Below are 18,497 nucleotides of genomic sequence, written 5' to 3' on the forward strand. Positions count from 1 at the left end.
CTCCGGTCTCGATTTAAAAATAGATTCCTGATTATAAATTAGACTGACCTTGTTATCCGAAACCTATTGTTTGGTTTATACAAGTGCATCTCAATCGATCGACCTTAGTCAATTTCGCCACATAGTTATCTATCAAATAAACCGAATTTTCGTGGCTTCACTTAGTTTCACTTGTTATTTGTCAATCTTACCCAATGTCAATCGTCCTCACTCAGATTTTCCCAAAAAGCATTAGGTTCTTTATTATCTATCATTTTAATTGAATGTTCATCGACCTTAATTAATTAAAGGCATTATTTATCAATCTTGTCCAATATTACTGGATCTCACTCAATTTTTCTTAGACTCCATGAGTTTATATGGTTATCGATCAAATAAACTAAATTTCCTTTGTTTTTACTTAATTTAACTTGTTATCCATCAATCTTACCCAATATCGTTGGACTTCACTCAGTTTCTCTTAGATAGATTGGTTTATCTAGTTATCCATTATTTTAACTGAATGTCCATCGACCTTTGTGTATTTCACCCTTTATCTATCAATGTTATCCAATTCGCTCGACCTTACTCAATTTCTCTTACATAAATTGGTTTATCCAGTTATCCATTATTTTAACTGAATGTCCATCAGTAGTTCACCGAGGATGGGAACTACTGACAGTAAATCGGGAAAATTGACCAAGTTCCACCGATTTTTTGAAAAAAAAGGAATTAATGATATAATTTTAAAATTTTTAAGGTTTTGATAGAACACCTAAATAAATTTCATGTTAAATCGTAGGAATCAGATTTTTCCGATTCTTCATTTTCTCTGTCCCAAATTTTTTTTAATCACGAAATTAGGATATAAATAGTATGTAAGATCATACAAAATTGTGCTAATTACAAAACGAACAAGGAATACAATTTTTCAAATTTATCTGGCCAATAGAAAGCCAAGAGCTAGGTAATGATTGAAAACAAATTCGGTAATTATCTTTGGTTTTCAATTAGATAGAATTTCGAGTAATGTATTAGAAATGGACGGGAATGAACAAGTGAATTATTATCGTAGAATATATGTAGAAAAAATAAATTTTGGATTGAATACTACGAATGTGTATAAATCAATTGAATGAAAATGATTAGCAAAATGAGAAAGAATGGGAAACCCACCGTAAAATTACTATAAAACTTCTATTGGAAACCCACCTCGTAAAATTTCTACAAATCAAAATTAAACATCTCAATATCAAACATCAAACACTAGATTGGTGATCACTTCCTTTTCCCATTATTAGAATCATCCACTTTCCTTTTCTGAATTGGTGGTCGCTATACCTTGGTTGCTGAGACAGGTTTTTAGCAGCCAAACATATTTTGAATTGCTGATACATGGTAGCTTGAAGTAAATAGCTGCTAACCTACTACTCCACTCGCTATGTAGTACTGGGAAAAATGCTGGAGCAACCCACAAATTTAATTGGTAGCTACGATTTAATAGGAGCATGTTAATAGCAGCCAAAATTTTTGGTAATTGCAAACATGGTTGCTTCACTATTAAAGAGACCAAAATTTTGAGATCTTGCTAAGATTTTGATCGCTTAAACCAAGTTTTCTTGTAGTATACCATCATCGGCGGTATAATGTCATCCTCAACAACCTCCTGTTTTTCATCCACACCAACTTCGACTTGACAGGGCTCAGACTCTTTTGCCCTTCTTTTACTAGGTCTATCATCTTCTGGAGCTTCTAACCCGGCCTGCAGAAACTGTACTGCCCTTAGCCGCTTTTCCTTGACAGGTCCAGCCTACACACAGACAATTCCATTCATTATAATCCCAAATCTCGAAACCGTTTTCTTTTTCTTTGTAATATAAAACATCTCATAGGTACAAACCTGTCCTATATTCCCCGACGACTTGAGAAGAGAAAACGTTTCATCTTGAATCTTGTACTTGCTGTAATTGCAAAAACTTGTTATGTTAAAGTATGTTCCACAACAAAAGCAATTTATAACGAAAAATAGAAAGAATATTCAACTTACTCCAAGATTCGAACACTTTGAGATAGTTTTGCTTCTTGTTTCTTCTCCTCCTATACTCATCACACATTAAAACACACACATATACCACTACACACAAGACGGATGCAAATAATGCAATACAAAGTATACAAGTTGTTACATACCTCCAATTTCCTCAACTTCCTCTTCTGTGATTTACTAAGGGGTGTTTTTATAGTTGTGTTTGCCTATCCAAATGTCAGAAAAAAAAAAATCAAACTAAGAATCTTGTATACATTATATTAAAACAACAGTAGTCCAAAGTATAGAATCAAGAACCCATGTATTCTCAAGTGGACATGGAACGTCAAAAATGCAATTATTGAGTTATATCGCTATTGTGTATATAGAAGAGGAGCGCTATATAAATAATGGGGAGGTATAGATAAAATAAAATAAAATGCACAACATAGACCAATTTGTTTACTGAAATCTATCCATTCTAATCAACCACCACCAGTAGTTGTGTTTGTCTAATCTTGTATTATCTTTTCCTGGTGGTCGTCTATGGCTAAAATTAACAAAAATATTATTTTGTTAATATTATCTTGTACTTGTGTCAATCTTCCTTGATTCTCTCCTTAGGAAAATCAACAAAAATAGAAATTGAAAATCATACCTGATTCCTTATTAGTTTGATTTAATCTCTTTCTTCTTCCCCGATAGGAGGAGGAGAACATTACTTTCATCGCCATTCATGAAAATCCAAGTGCTAAAATTTGCACTATTTGTATGGATGATTGAATGATGGATTATCAACTGCTTGCGGCTGAGGAGACGAAGAAGAAGACGAGGGAATTGGGGTTTAGTGGGATTTTTGGATCTCCCAACTTTATTTTGTCTTTTTTTCTGCCCTCAAAGTTCCCATGGCCGGAGGTAAAAGCCCGAGTCCTTACGTTTCAGTTTTATAATGGTTGAGCATCGAGACGGGTTTCAGCCTTTCAGGTTGGAACAGAACCATGGCGATGATGATTATGATTCCATGGAAGAAACGACTGCTCATCTCAAATCAAACCTTAATTCCATCATCTCTCAACAAGATTTTTCTCTAAATCGTCTCTCCAAAACGTTGGTAAGTTCGGATTCTTCGTTTTATGGTTTTAATTAGGGTTTTTTCAAATGTCTGAGTGTAGATTTGATTTCATCTGTAGATAAAATTGGTTGAATTGTAATACTGCTCTGGAGAAAGGGGTATTAGAATACGCTAATTGGTTAAGATCAGAAGAGTTTCTATTCGGCATAGCTGGATAGGTAGGAACAGTGTTTTAGTTAGGGGCTAGTTGGTTAGGTTTGGCACGAAACAAGTTGGAAAGAACTAGGAACTCTACAATGATGAGAGAAAAACTCTTAAGCTTTACAAGGAAAATTTACTAGCAAAGGAAGATACATAGATAATTGCATTAAAACCGTTGGTTGGTGATAGTTTCTGTTTAAGTTTTTGCCTTTGGGTTATGGCGATACCTGAGGATTATGATACTTCGCAAAAGCCTGACCAAAAATTTCTTAGTTAATTTCGAGTTTTTTCCTTCAATTTTTTTTAAGGTCTCTTGATTTTCACGTGCTTTGTACATGTGGAGGTGGAGAAACATTTAAAGAGAAATGAAGGAGTTTACTCCCTCATAAAGAGGGTTGAGAGAGGAATGTGGCACTGAAATGTTGTGAGATAGAGGTGTACAATGAGTGTTTTTGAGATTACATTAATTTTATGTTCTCTAATACATTATTGATGATTTAATTCCTATATAATTACACTAGCAACATTATATGTACGCCGTATCGGCCGGTATCCGTATCGGCCATTTTTGAAAAAGCTAAATCCGGTTCTCCTATGTTGCACGGATACGGACACGGGACACGTCAAATTTAAAAAAAACGGGTTGCGGGGACACATTATATATATTACTCACATCATTAAAATGAAATATTATTACAATTTACAATACAAAACAATTACTCTTATTTTTAAAATATTTGATTACTAATTATACAAAATTAATAATAATGTAATAAAAGGTAAAAAAAATCATGAATAACGCTTGGATTTGACTAAAACAAGAATAAATTAGTGTCATATTTAGTTTATTTTGATTTTGGAAACCAAAATAAATCATTTATGACGTGTCAGAAAGTGTCTAGTTGGTGTCCGTAAAGTGTCCAATATCAATTTTTACGCGACACGTGATGTTGTGTGTCCATCGAGTGTCGGGAAGTGTCGTGTCAGTTCGTACGTTCGACACGATTACGGCATCTTTCTTGGAGTATCCGTGCAACATAGCGGTTCTCCAATACGTATCGGCATCGAACACCCGTACCAGTATTTATGCAACCCAGATTTGCCTTTATCTGAAATGGACCATCTGAATATTGAGTATAATTTGGTAACGTTAGTGCATAGAAAACTAGAAATCATCGGTTTGCTAAGCTAATTGAAGTATGCGATTTAATTGAGACAAAACACATTTCCTAGTTGTCACAATGTTGATTTAGATTTTAGTGTATGACCATACTTTCCCTCTTGGTGCTGTGCCATTAGCCTTTTCTATTCATGTTTCTATCATGATCACCAGGCCGTAGTCGGTACTTGAACCTGAACTAGTCACTGGAGTTCACTATCTTGTATAACTTAATATTTGCTTGGTATTGTTGTTGTTCTCAGAGCTATCATCCTTTAAATGTATTTCTACCAATTCTTTGTTTTCCATCTTTTTGATTTGGTGATCTAGATTAGTCCACTTCCGTGCAGCGAGGATTATGACTAATCAATAATCCATGTCAATAGAAAAACTGACCTTGCTCTTAGTAACCAGATATAAGTTTTCGTACTGGGTTTCCTTAACGCTCTTGGTTTTATATGCTTCAACAACTGCTGAATTTGAGTTTTTTATTATCAAAGGGGAGATAAGTCAGTTTGCAGGTATTCGTTCTTCAACGAATGCTCTTATTATACTCGTAATCACCGATGGATATACACGATTATGTGGAGAAATACTCCAATTAATGAAAAATGTTCCTATTTTGGACCTTTTTGGGTTTTGCTCCTATCCTCCCTGAGCATGCTTTAAATTCTAGTTAAATTTGATATATCCCTTATTCTCGTATCACAAAATGTGAACCTTAAATACATATGCATTGGGCTAGCAGTATTAGTGGGGCATATGTTATGTATAGGACTTTCAATCTTGATGATTTCGTCTAAGATTTTGACCCGGACGCTCACAGTAGGACATCCTTTTTTTTTTCACTATGCTATCTACAAAGTTTTAGGTGAAGGCAAGGAAAGCCTATGTCAACCTGGCTTGCTGAAAGAATTTGCATTGCAAGAAGAGTTTGTACATTGGACAGTAAGTATGGATGTTAAGAGTCTGTTTGGCAAACAGAAGGAGAAGTGCTTATGTTTCTCCATAAGCAAGTTCTCAGAAGTCATTAATTAGCAAAGTATTTTTGCTTCACAGAAAATATATTTTTTACGTTTACATTTTTGAAATTTGGTTCCCAAACTGTTTCGAGTTTTCGAAATCGAAAAGCTACTTCTCCAGTGGTATCTGTAAAAAATAATTTCGATACACCTTAAGAACTAACTTTTCGACTTATTAATTAAAAAAATCAGAGAAGTTATGGTGGGAACTAAAATTTCAGATGAACTTGTAGAAGCAAACAAGTAATTTTCTGGAGATGCAAAAACTTTGCTATTTATGACTCGTCAGTGCTATTTATGCTTCTGGAACAACAGAAGCACTTGTACTTCTGGACTGGTTGCCGAATAGGCTACAGCCTACAAGTCTTTTCAGTGTAGCACCAATTTTGGCATTAAAGAGAGATATAACAGGCCAGAGGTAAAAGCCCAAGACCTTACGTTACATTAACAAGGGTTCAACATCAAATTTTACCACTACTAGACTGCTTTCAGGTTAGAACAGAATATGATTATGAGGGCATGGAAGAAACAACTACTCATCTCAAATCAAACCCTAGTATCATCTTTCTCCAAATCTCTTTCTCAATATGCTGGTAATTACTGATCTTTCCTTTTTTTTCTTCCATTTATTTAGGGTTTTAATTAGGGGGTTTTTCAAATGTTGGCATTGCTTATTAAATATGTTTATTTGTTTTTAGAGAGAATTGGAATGGTGGAGTTTTTGAATTGAATTGGCAAAGGGGTAGAAAAATGTGTTGGTAAATTTGAAACAAATATTGGTTATTTCTACTGATAACTTGTTACACGTACTATCAAGCTTTAAAAACTTGGTATCTCTGTCAAACGTGTAAGTTGATTCTCTAACCCCTCTCATTTCTTTAATAATTGGAGATGCACAGTTATTGTGGTTACATATATTAGTTAAGATCAGCGTGCTCTCTTATTCAACTGGTGGGTTTGTGTACTGGTGTAGGTTTTTTTTTATTAAGAACCATAACCTTCACCCATTGTGTTGTCTACCTTTTGGGAAAGTAGTAGAAACCAGTTTTTTTTTTTTTCTTTGTTGGGATCTGGGATAAGGATGCCCATCAAACCTTGAGTAAATGATCAATTAGGTATGATTGCTTATTATATGTTTCATTCTGGTTGTTCATTCTGTTTTTACTGTCAATTGTAAGTCATCTGTGTGTGAAACAGCTGATTTTCTTCATTGGTTGAATTGTAATACGGCCTAGAGCAAGGGATACTAGAATATGCTAATTGGTTAAAATCAGGGGAGTTTCTATTCTCGACATAGCTGGATAAGTAGGAATGGCGTTTTAGTTAGTGGCTAGATGGTTAAGCTTGGCATCAAACAAGTTAGAAAGAAATACAACTGAAAGGCTGCCACATCAAAGATCAAACCAAAACTCTTAGGCTCTTAGAAGGAAAAATTTCTTAGGATCGAAGATACATAGATCATTATGACGTCCACCCAGATAGTTCTCATACAATAAAACCATTGGTTCCTTGGTAATAGTTTTTGCTTTACTTGTGTTTTAGTTGCTGAACGGAATGCTGACCTAACTAACTAGTCATGCTCCCTCTGTTACTGTTTTTATTGATGGCTATATAAAAGCTAGCGTGTAATAATCTTTTTTGACATTATACCGTTGATTGATATATACGTTCTAATTGTATTTATAGGTTTACACAGAACATTTATTAGTAAACTGTATCTCCAACCTTGTGTTTGAGGACCAACTCAATAACCAACCACCAAACACAATGAATATTCTTTGATCTGTGATGAAATACTTATCCAACCATGAACTCTTTCACAATTCGGTGGCTGTTCATTTAACTGATGCAAAAGCAAATGAACTATTTCAGCTTATTAATAATGCTTAATCGTGTATGTACAATTTCTAAAATGGCATTACCCGAATACGATCAGTTAATACGCGCGCTAGACGATTCATAATCTAGGAGGTCATGGTGAGGTATGTCCAGAGTACTAGTAGCTGCATCGTGCATAGACTCCCAAATCTCTTCTTCCGCAACTAGTTACAAAGTCTGGAACCATTTATTTCGGCATTAATACTGTTATTGAACTCTTCCATAATTTTCTGTAGCCTCTGCTGTTGTAGGCAGAAGTTCCCTGTTCTTCAAATGCCCTAAACAAGTTTGGAGTGCATCTATTCATCCTAGTGTGTTAAGTAATGTTTGGAAGCTGGTTAGAAAGATTCGTTCTTCAGATGAAAATACGAAAAAGAAGAATTTAAGTTTAACCTGCAGATGTTTTTTCTGTGAGAGTTATGAAGAAACTCTTGATCATATTCTTTGGTCTTGTAATTGCAGTGAGCTGATATGGCAGTGGTTGGATGGTATGTTCAGCTTTTTGAATCCTGGTAACTTTGATGATGTTCTTACCCTAGCTAAAACATAAAGTCCCGCAATAAAGGAACTACAGATAAATGCTGCTTTCATTCCTATGAAGGAGCTGTGGTTTATGAGAAACAGGTGTGTGTTTGAAAATGAGAGTTTTAATGTTGCTGATATCAAGAGAAGAATCCGTGCTTTTATGTGGAATTCTTCTCGAGGCCTCATACCTCTTATGGCTTGCAAGTTCCGAGGAGTTTTGGGTTGCAGTGCAGAAGATTTAAAAGGGTTAGACTAGAAGAAATCTTTTTCAGCTTCCTCAGCCGAATCATCTTCTATTCTGCTGTGATGGGGCCTCAAGAGGAAACCCTGAGGAGGCCGGCTATGGTTTTTATTGGAAGAAGTAGTAATAGTATTTGTGGTAGCGATTTCTGGTGGGTTAGGGGTAGCCACTAATTACATTGAATGTATAATGGCAATTCTGTGTGCAGGGGAATGGGCGGTTAGTTAAGGTTTTCTCAAGGTCTGCTTTGGGACTGATTCTCAGTCTGTTTTTGTGGTGTTTTCCTCAAAGAAGTTACCTTGGTATGCAATTACCAGGTGGAACAGATTATGTGTTGATCTAACAAGCCGGAGCTTAATTTACTCATAGTTACAGAGAAGTAAGCTTCTCTACAGATGGTTTAGCAAGGATGGGTTTTAGTTTACCTATGGGAGAGATGCAAATTTTTGTAACTAGACCTGAGTTTAGTGAGAATCGAAAGTACCTAGCAGTCTTACTTCAGAGTCTGTTAAATTTTTTTTATTTTTTTCCTTTTCCTTTGGTTTGTCTTGTTGGTTTTCGGTTGACAGTTGGACCCTTTTGGTTATAAGAAAACAGAGAAGCTGTCCAAAACAGACCAGCTAACTCAAGCTTACAGAACTACATTCTGCTGGGCTGGACGTAGCACCAAGCTGAATGTTTTCACCTTGCTTGGTATTTAAGCTCTTCCATCGTGACTTGCTTGGTATTCAAGAAAATGAAGATAACAGAAAGATGTGATCCTCTCACTACTGCTGGGTTGTGGAGAATCTGGATTAACGTTCATAAACATGCAGATGGTAATAAGAAGAGAACTGATGCTCAACGAATATTATTCATAAAAGGTACTGATCGAGTAGACCCTTTAGCATCAAATGAAGGATAAGACATTACAATGATTTTTGGTCTCCTAGCATTCTGGAAGCCTGGCCTCCGTGTATTTTTGAAACTGCATATTCAAGAAATTTTCAGAAAGATTTTGGCCTAAGAACTCCATCTTGTGTTCCCCTCACTGCTACAAGAAGAGAAGTTAAGTCCTTGCCCAAAACGAAAACATAACGCAAACTGACAATTTAGTACGATCAATTTCCCCTCACTGCCTTATTATTACAATTTATTTACATGCTTGAATGGAAAAGAAGGAAAAAAATAATCAATTACAATGACCGTGATGTGATTAACATTAGCATAATTTGAATCCGGCACACAGAAGAATTAAAAAAAATAAAAAAATCTGGTTCGGATGACACTAACTTTTATATATATTCCTATACATAAGAGATGCCAATGAACGCATCAGTTCTCTTCCAGGATACTCGATAAAGCCGGTCTCCAAGACGGACGTCGGTTCCCATGATCTTTTCTGAATTGAGCATGATCAACCCTTTGCGTTACCACTTCCCGTAGTATTTCCTCCCAATCTTCCTTGCTCAGACGCTTATTTCTATCTGATTTATGCCAATCCTCTATCGTCTTAACCTCCTCCTCAGATTTTTTAGGCCACTGTACCTGTGATTGTTTCCGAAACGTCGATGATGGTACACAACAGATCCAATAATCATCATCGACATCCCTTGCAGTTGATGATGTACAATTGTTTCCCATCGTTCTTTTGTTTTGTTTGATCAAGTTGCTTGGTCTAGGTACGTACTTCGCTTCGTCCCTTTACTTGTTCTCTTGTGTTTCTCCAGTAATAACAAGATTTTGGTAAAAGTTAAAGGCCATCGTCGATATATATATACATGCAGGAACAAAAAGAGAATTCCTCAGAGTTTCGGAATTGCGATGGAATACTTTTCCATATGCTAATGGGATTACTCATCTGAGAGTAACATGGGTCGGTTTGGCTACCTAGTCGGCTAAACAAAATATTTTAAGATCGATTTTTTTGGGGACCATGGTTTTTTTGTGGGACCATGGCTTTATTTTGGGTAAAGGCATTAGAAGTAATTCTAGGTCACCCCATATCTAGTTATTTATTTAATACCTAATCTACCCTCTTAATTAATTTTAGGTTATGATTAGTGAATCATTTAGTTAAAAACAATTAGTGAGATTAAATTAAAAGATGGGTTTATTATTAGTTGAGTAGAATTATTGAGAGAGTAGAGTTAGAGAAGATGAAGGAGAAAAACATGGAAAATAATTTTTTTTTCCAATTCACTAAGTTTGAATATTCAAATGATGAAAACTCATCTGATTCTTCATCTCCATCCTCTCCTAGAATATTTGTTAATCTTCAAAATGATCCGGATTTGAACTGGATTTTGAACAGTTCGGTTACTTTATATGAAGAACAAGTAACCGAACTCATCTGAAGTTGTAGTTCGGTTACTTTATATGAAGAACAAGTAACCGAACTCATCTGAAGCTGTAGTTCGGCTGCCCCGTGAGATGAACAAGTAACCGAACTCATCTGAAAGTGTAGTTCGGTTACTTGTTCTAAACACGCAGGTTACCGAACTCTCTAATAATTTCTAGGAGTTACAGCGTTATGTTCGGTTGGTTCTCAACTAACCGAACTTTGGTGTACAAATTTCGGTTGGTTCGCAAACTGCATGCACTTTTGATCTAACCGAACTTTACGTAATATAAGAGTATATAAGTTTACAAAGTTCGGTTCTTTCGCAAACTTGAACCTAACAGCTAACCAACCGAACTCTGAGTTCGGTTTCTGCGATAAAATTGTGAAGTTACCGAACTTAACAAACAAAAAAAATATGAAGTTCCAGCGTCTATTGGCTAAGTTCGGTTACTTTGTAGTTTTAAAATTTTTTGTGAACAAACCGAACTCTATTGGCTAAGTTCGGTTATTATGGAACTCAACATAGTGGCCACAACAACACAATTCGGTTAGACTGGATTTGTTTTTTTTCGGTTCTAAGGGTGGAGTTCGGTTACTTTGTAATTTTAAATTTTTTTGCGAAACAACCGAACAGAGAGTTCGGTGACTTAGTTTTAAATCCAATAGAACCGAACTGTTCTTCGTGTTCTTCATTTTCAAGAAGTTCGGTTAGTAAACTAGGGTTTTATGGAAAATCGACCTAATCGAACATGACTCTGTAAATCCTATTAAAACTCTATTTTGATGATTTCTATTCGATTGAAGCAATCAAAATCAAATTAAAGCGAAGGATTTGTTGGAAAATACCTCCGGAGTGGTCCCATGGCAGAATCAGGTTGCGGATGGCGTCTTTTATACTCGATAAAATTATTATGTAACCGAACTTAATTGTGATTGCATTGATGTTGTTACATTTCTTAAATAGGCGGTGGTGGTGGTGGGAGAATCAGGTTGCGGCTGGTGTCTTTTATACTCGATAAAATTATTATGTAACTGAACTTAATTGTGATTGCATTGATGTTGTTACATTTCTTAAATAGGCGGTGGTGGTGGTGGTGGGAGGAGGTGGTGGTGGTAATCGGTGGTTGGTGGTGGTGATAATCGGAGGTGGTGGTGGTGGTAATCGGCGGTGGTGGGCGGTGGTGGTGGTGGTGGTAATCGGTGGTTGGTGGTAGTGATAATCGGCGGTGGTAATCGGCGGTGGTGGGCGGTGGTGGTGGGAGGAAGTGGTGGTTATATATATATAGGTGGTTATTAGCACTACACCATATCTAGGTTTTCCTTATGGAGTAAAAGTGTTACTAAAAAATACAAGCTAATTTCCCCAACTAAGAAAAATAGTTACTGGAATGCAGTTATATAATGTGTTAGGAGTTTGTCTAACTCTTTTACTCCATTAGGGAAATTAAATACGCTAACACTTTATTTTCATTACAATATTTATCCTAACTATATGCATTTTACACTTTATATTTAATTTGTAATGTGGAGATTGTGTTACAATCTTTGCTAACTCTCTGTATAACAGTTCAAGGGGCTAATAAAGAGATGACATGTGTCTTATTTTTTCAAAATAGGCTAACGGATTTTTTCCATTAGGAAATTGTTAAAATTTGAATTAAAAAAAGAAACACAATTTCAGGTGATTCCGTCCTGAAATATCAGGTTTCGGTTACCTGAAAATTTAATGTTCCAGTGACCTGAAAATACACTGCAGTTCATATCATGCCAGAATCAAATTCTTCTCAAGTGCAAATTTATAACAAGAATATTGGTGCAACTACCAATTCGTTCATATCCAGTATATTTGAGCCCAAAAATATCATTTTACATTGCAATCTTTCAAATTAGAAAGCTGAAACACTTGGGAAAATACAACAAATAGCCTACTTTTAATAAGAATTGACCCTGATCATAACTATTTCCCTAGCTTCAGCAGCAAACAGCAATGCATAAACACCAAAGAAAACTCGACTGGTACAGGGTAACCCACTCAAAAAGGTTATTGGAATCTGACCTTGGATGTAAGCTTTCGAGAATCAATCTGCAAAGTATGACATCAAACATACAAATTAAAATTTGATTGACAAAACAAACAAGTATCAAATTTTGCAACATGAATTTATTTATCTTGTCATTTAAATAGAGACAATTTATCACTCCCAATCCTTGAAAGAAAGATTTGCGACAAAATAATAAAGTGCTAATGAAATATATTGGTGCCTGCTTCCAGAGAAGGGTCCAATTGATATGATGCATATTACATGGCGTGTTTTGTGAATCGTATTCTACCAGTGGGATCTTTGATCTAAAAACAGCAAGTTGAACTTACCTTCCAAATGAACTCAAAGTCCCATCCACAGGTAAAAGAATTGCTAAAGGATCAAGTCATTCTGCTTCAATTCATCCAAAGTGTGGAGCTTTGGGAGTATCTGCAATGAAATTAAACACAAATAAGACAACCATTCCAAATGCTACATCTTACGCTCCAATGGTAAAAATCAAACAAGTCCCCATTGGCAATCAGAATTCGATGGACACAATCCATCATCAACAAACACCACAATTAAAGGAACAACTCAAACAGTAGGATTTATTCTAGGATTCCTCCAATCACCTATGTCTTTCCTCGGCAAAACATGTATAATAACACACTATAGGATGAATTACATAAGAACAGCAATAACAAAATTGATCCATCCTCCATCATTCGTATTAAAGAAGGGCCAATAAGAAACCAACTCAAGAACAATCATCTATGGTTCCAAGAATTAATAGAATGCACTAAAATAGTTACCTGCCTTGTTGTTCCAAAGAAACAAAGAGCACCGGGTTTTCCACTAACTACTTCACGAGACTTAATTCTGCTCTTACATCTCTTTTCATTAGCTCTTCATCAACTTGCTCCAACACTTTCCACTGTAGAACAATAGGTTTGGCAGAATTTACTATTTTCCTATTAAATCAGTCAATTGTTGATCAATCAACAAAAGAAATACGTTAAATTTTATCGAATGCACTAAAAATGGTAGATATACCGACCTTTGTTGAATGGTTTCCCATCCAAACACAAACAAAATAATGTAGTAAAGTCTTCTCCATTCTTCTATATAAAACGAAACCAAATCATTAAAATAGGCAAAACATTATCAAGTCTAGGAAGCCAATGATGTTTCACTTTGTTGATTGTGATATTACCTGCTGCTTTTCTTAGTCTTTCTTTTCTTTCCTTGGTGTAATTGTAGATAGGCAACAGTTTACTAACCTGTTAGTCATTTACATAAAACTAGATCAGCAGAGATAACATTCATTACACAAATGTCAAGTTTCTTAAACAAAATATTAAGAAGTATAAGAATACACACCAACATTGCAAAACAAACTCACTAATATGCTTCCACGCATACTCAACAGGTCGCTTCATCTGCCGCCAACAAACGAATTAAAACAGACTTCAGTCATAGAAGAACATATCACTTTATACAAATCATACAGACTTTGTAAGCATACTACTTGTGTAATTCTCGCATTAATTTAATGAATCTGTCATCAAAAAACATTCCTAATAACCAAAATAAACCACCTTGTCGAGCACCATTTCTACCCTGTCAAACTTCACTGTTAGGGTTTTCACTTCTATTCATATGCAACATAACAACAACAATAAATCAGCAGAACAATAAAAAACAAACTTAAACTGAACAGTCTAAAAACCTTAATGACTGCAATACTGAAAACCCATGTCTAAACCAGAAAAAATTGGAACACAAATAAACAAACCCAATAACAACAAACCCTTCCTTTGTTCAAAACAACCAACCATAATTATAAACAAAAACCCGTTGAAAATAAATTATATATATCATCATCACTAACAGATTAAGAAAATCCCCAAATTGAAAAACCCAAGTTTCAGATCGAGTAAAAGAAAAAAAATAAAAACAAAAATTGATCATCTATTACAACAAAGAAGATAGACAGCGTTAGGGGTTCATGACAAGACTTGTTCTTGTTCATTAATTCTTCTTTTTCCTAAGGAAAAGTAAAGAATAAACCATTTTAGATCAAAATCAAACAATATCATCAAAAAAAAAAAGCAAAAAATTAAGCTCGGGATTATACCTTATCTAGTAGATCGAAGAACAATCATTATCACATAACAAGGGTTTTTTTTTTTATTTCAGGGAAAATATCAAATTTTTAGGGTTATGAATGTTTCAATTGGAGGCTTTTTTTTCGATTTCAGATAGGTTTTTGATTCACGGATTAAGGATTCAAGGATTTGTGTTAGGCCTTGATTTGGAAATTTTGTTACGAGAGAGGGTTTTGGTTGAGGCGGAGTTAGAGAGGAAAACAACCGAGAAAGAGAAAGGAAAGAAGAGAAAGAGGAAAGTAAGAGGAGAATTTTTTTTGGTTTTTGTATAAAATTTTGGACGATGCAGATTGATCCTCGATTCCTCATACGGATTGTGGAGATTTTTGAACGGTGGAAAATTGGTTATGGATTCTCATACGGATTGATACATGTGTGTTTCTTTTGAACATAAGTGTGTTTCTTTTGAACCTTCATAAGACCAAAATCCAAATTTCGGTATTTCGAAATACTTTCATTTTTGGTAGGATTATATTTTTTTTATATAAGGAACATGTCACGGAAATCTTAGCTTCAAATTAATTGTTGTTTAGATGTTTTAGAGAAAAAGGTGACACACAACTGTGTTCTTTTGAACAGAAGTGTGTTTCTTTTGAACCTTCATAAGACCAAAATCCAAATTTCGGTATTTCGAGATACTTTCATTTTTGGTAGGATTGTATATTTTTATATAAGGAACATGTCACGGAAATCTTAGCTTTAAATTAATCGTTGTTTAGATGTTTTAGAGAAAAAGGTGACACACAAGTGTGTTCTTTTGAACAGAAGTGTGTTTCTTTTGAACCTTCATAAGATCAAAATCCAAAGTTCTGTATTTTGAAATACTCTCATTTTTGGTAGGATTGTATATTTTTATATAAGGAACATGTCACGGAAATATTAGGTTCAAATTAATCGTCTTTTAGATGTTTTAGAGAAAAAGGTGCCACCATGTTAAGATTATGTCATTATAACCATGTCAAAAATATCTGACAAACATTGATAGGTTTAGTACTCAGGTGTAGATTCCGACATAATATGAGATGACATTGAGGATAATATGAAAAATATTGGTAGGTTTATGATTCTGATGAAGATTATGAGTTAGTGGAAGCAGAGATTCCTTTGGAATATTCCCCCAAACCTTAAACAGGCCCCTATTCGTCAACTTCGAGGCATGAACCTGGCTTCGAGATCGAAACCTGGAGGTAAGTGGACTACTATAAGTCGAAAACTTCGTAAGAACAATGAACCCATATAATATGCCAAACATTGGTAGGTTTACGACTCCGATGTAACTAGCAAGGTTTAAATATTAAAAATTAACGCATTCGTCTGAAGATGTATTTTTAAATTACAAAGAAATAAATATTTCTCTGGAAAATAATATATACCAGATTTTTAGAATCGAACTGAGGATTATCCTGGTGAATATTAAATATAAGTTTCCATAATCGAACTTACAACAAACAAGATTTCGATATAAGTTGCACATATATAAATTGATAAGTAAATTACGGATCAACTAGGACGACTTTTTAATTCTAACAGAATGTTTAAATTGAACGAGATTAATGAATTAGATGTAAGTGCACGATTTACGAGAAGTTTGAAGATATTGGTAGATATAATCACATATCAATTGTTGACGTATGAGATCAACTAAATTCTTGCAGACGATTACGACATATTTACAAATAATTTGAAGATTGCCATGCTATCTGATGACATAGTTACGATTAATTTGAAGAAATTGGTAAATTACTAAATTTTGAACGATATTGACAAAAATTTTGAACGATATTGTCAATTCACTATACACAATTACGAAATTCTTACAAATTAGTTAAAAACCAAAATCTTTTATCTAAATAGCAGATTGCCCTGCTATGGGATTACATAGTTGTCTTAAATTAGGCAAGTGTATACTAAACAAGAAAATGCATATCTGATCGGTAATAAATCATTTGGTATAGTTATAGATAATTTGCATTACAGAAACAGGTTATCGTTCCATATAAACTACACACACAATTTCACACATTTATATAATTTTCACAACAAAGAAAACATTGAGGAAAGATGCAAATGAGTGAACCTGGCGTGAATCGAACACGCATTTTCTGCATCGAAGTCAGACGTGCTACCATTGCACCACGGATTCATTAGTATTCAACGACGTATAGTTTAAAGAATTATATGATTATCTTCCGAATTTGTCAACTTCAAACACATTTAATCACTTGGACAAACAACCAAGAACAAAAAAGTCAATCGAACACGCAGTTCCATGAAACCCCTAAGAAAAAGTGATTTGCAGTTTAGTCACTCTTGGCACATAGTGAGTCAGAAGAGAAATTGGAAAATTGTGAGAGAAAAAACTGAAACATAACATTCAGCAGCAAGTTTTAGAATTGTTATCCTTTGGACAATATTTTTAACCTTTGGACATATAGAACTTCAAAGTCATATCAACTATTGCACCAGGATTGATGTCGATAACTCATATTGCCCAATAGATAGTTTTGGACCAAATTGACAGGATTCATAAATCCATGATTTTACTAACTCTTGAACAATACTACTAGAGTTAAAGTTCTTAGATGCTGAAAACCCCAACTACAGATTCCCATGGAGATATTTTCAGCACCAGTCTCCCATTCACCCACTCAACGTGCACTAGCACCACTTACTTACTCTCTCACCACCTTTACCACTCTCTCTTTCACTCACTCACCACTAGTACCACTCTCCCCAGGACCAATGAAACCAAAAGGCTGCAGAGGCCAGAAGGGAAATACAAAACAGTAAAACGATCATTTAGCACAGAGGTCAGAAGGGAATAGAAAACATTAAAACAAATTCTACAAGAATCTATTGACCTAGACAAATAACAGTCATTAAGTACTATTGCCCAAAGAATATCGTCCAGCATCATGGATATTAGAATATAAAACCTATGTGCAAGTTTAATGTTTCTAAAAATCACTAGATAATGTTAAACTAAAATGTGCATAGTATAAAGATGATGCCTTTTCACCTAAATTAATATCACAAGCCAAACAAAAAACTAGATAAATAATTTGCACCTTTGATTTTTTCAACCTGGATTTCTTTTGCACACCAAGAGTTACCCTAAACCAATATTAATTAATTACATACAAAAAATCAATAAATTTTCATGGTAGCAAACGACCACCAATCAAAACAGAAAAATCTTATCCAGTTAAAAATATGAATCATAACCAAATAATCAAAATTTTCAACCTGGATTTGTTCTGCACGCCAAGAGTTACCCTGCTTTGAAGGGAGTCAATGACCTTCTTCACATCGCGGAAGACATCAACGTCAACAAGATCCTGTAGGAGAATTCCGGTAAGGCTTTATAAGAAAGCTCATAACTAGATAACCGCTCGCGATGGGAGGCCGACGACAAAAACGAATTTACAAACTTAATACAGGAAAAAAAAAATAAAGACTAAGATGGATATATTGAATGTCCTGATCAGGAATATTACTGATTTACTTGAGCTTTATGTCTTCCCAATTATATTCTTTTCTTTTGCTTCATTTGTCCTCTGGACCGTACTGTTTGTGCTTAGAAACAAGTAATCGAAAAAGAAACTATAATAGCATGCTTTGTGAATCCTAAAGAGTTTCTACCGATGTTACAATGAATAACAGTAACTATAACTAAATGTGAATCAACAGGGAGTCTATCTAGTATCTCACATAGTACTATCTCTTAAATAACTAACTTTCCACTACTACTGGTAACCAAGAAGCCAAAATACCTAAAAATCTAAGAAATACTGTATAATTTTAAGAAACCAACGAACTCACCACAAGAATAAAAACCTTGGATTTTGATCTCCCACTAGTTGAAATCTCTGGGACAAT

At 34.7% G+C, this 18,497-nt stretch overlaps 2 long non-coding RNA genes and 1 other non-coding gene across 3 annotated transcripts; 1 reads left to right on the forward strand and 2 right to left on the reverse strand.

The window, feature by feature from the left end:
• Positions 1 to 1,612: 1,612 nt before the first annotated feature.
• LOC113357917 lies at positions 1,613 to 2,190 on the reverse strand. Its single transcript, XR_003363991.1, has 3 exons — positions 2,027 to 2,190; positions 1,880 to 1,940; positions 1,613 to 1,789 (listed from the first exon to the last, which is right to left on the reverse strand). It is a non-coding gene; the product is annotated as an uncharacterized LOC113357917 (long non-coding RNA).
• A 496-nt stretch (positions 2,191 to 2,686) lies between these two features.
• Positions 2,687 to 8,604, forward strand: LOC113357916. Its single transcript, XR_003363990.1, has 2 exons — positions 2,687 to 3,116; positions 7,800 to 8,604. It is a non-coding gene; the product is annotated as an uncharacterized LOC113357916 (long non-coding RNA).
• Positions 8,605 to 16,690: 8,086 nt separating this feature from the next.
• On the reverse strand, positions 16,691 to 16,761 carry TRNAR-UCG. Its single transcript has one exon. It is a non-coding gene; the product is annotated as a tRNA-Arg (tRNA).
• Between the last annotated feature and the right edge of the window lie 1,736 nt (positions 16,762 to 18,497).

This window comes from Papaver somniferum, chromosome 3 (genome assembly GCF_003573695.1).
Source record: "Papaver somniferum cultivar HN1 chromosome 3, ASM357369v1, whole genome shotgun sequence".
Taxonomy (NCBI): Eukaryota; Viridiplantae; Streptophyta; class Magnoliopsida; order Ranunculales; family Papaveraceae; genus Papaver; species Papaver somniferum.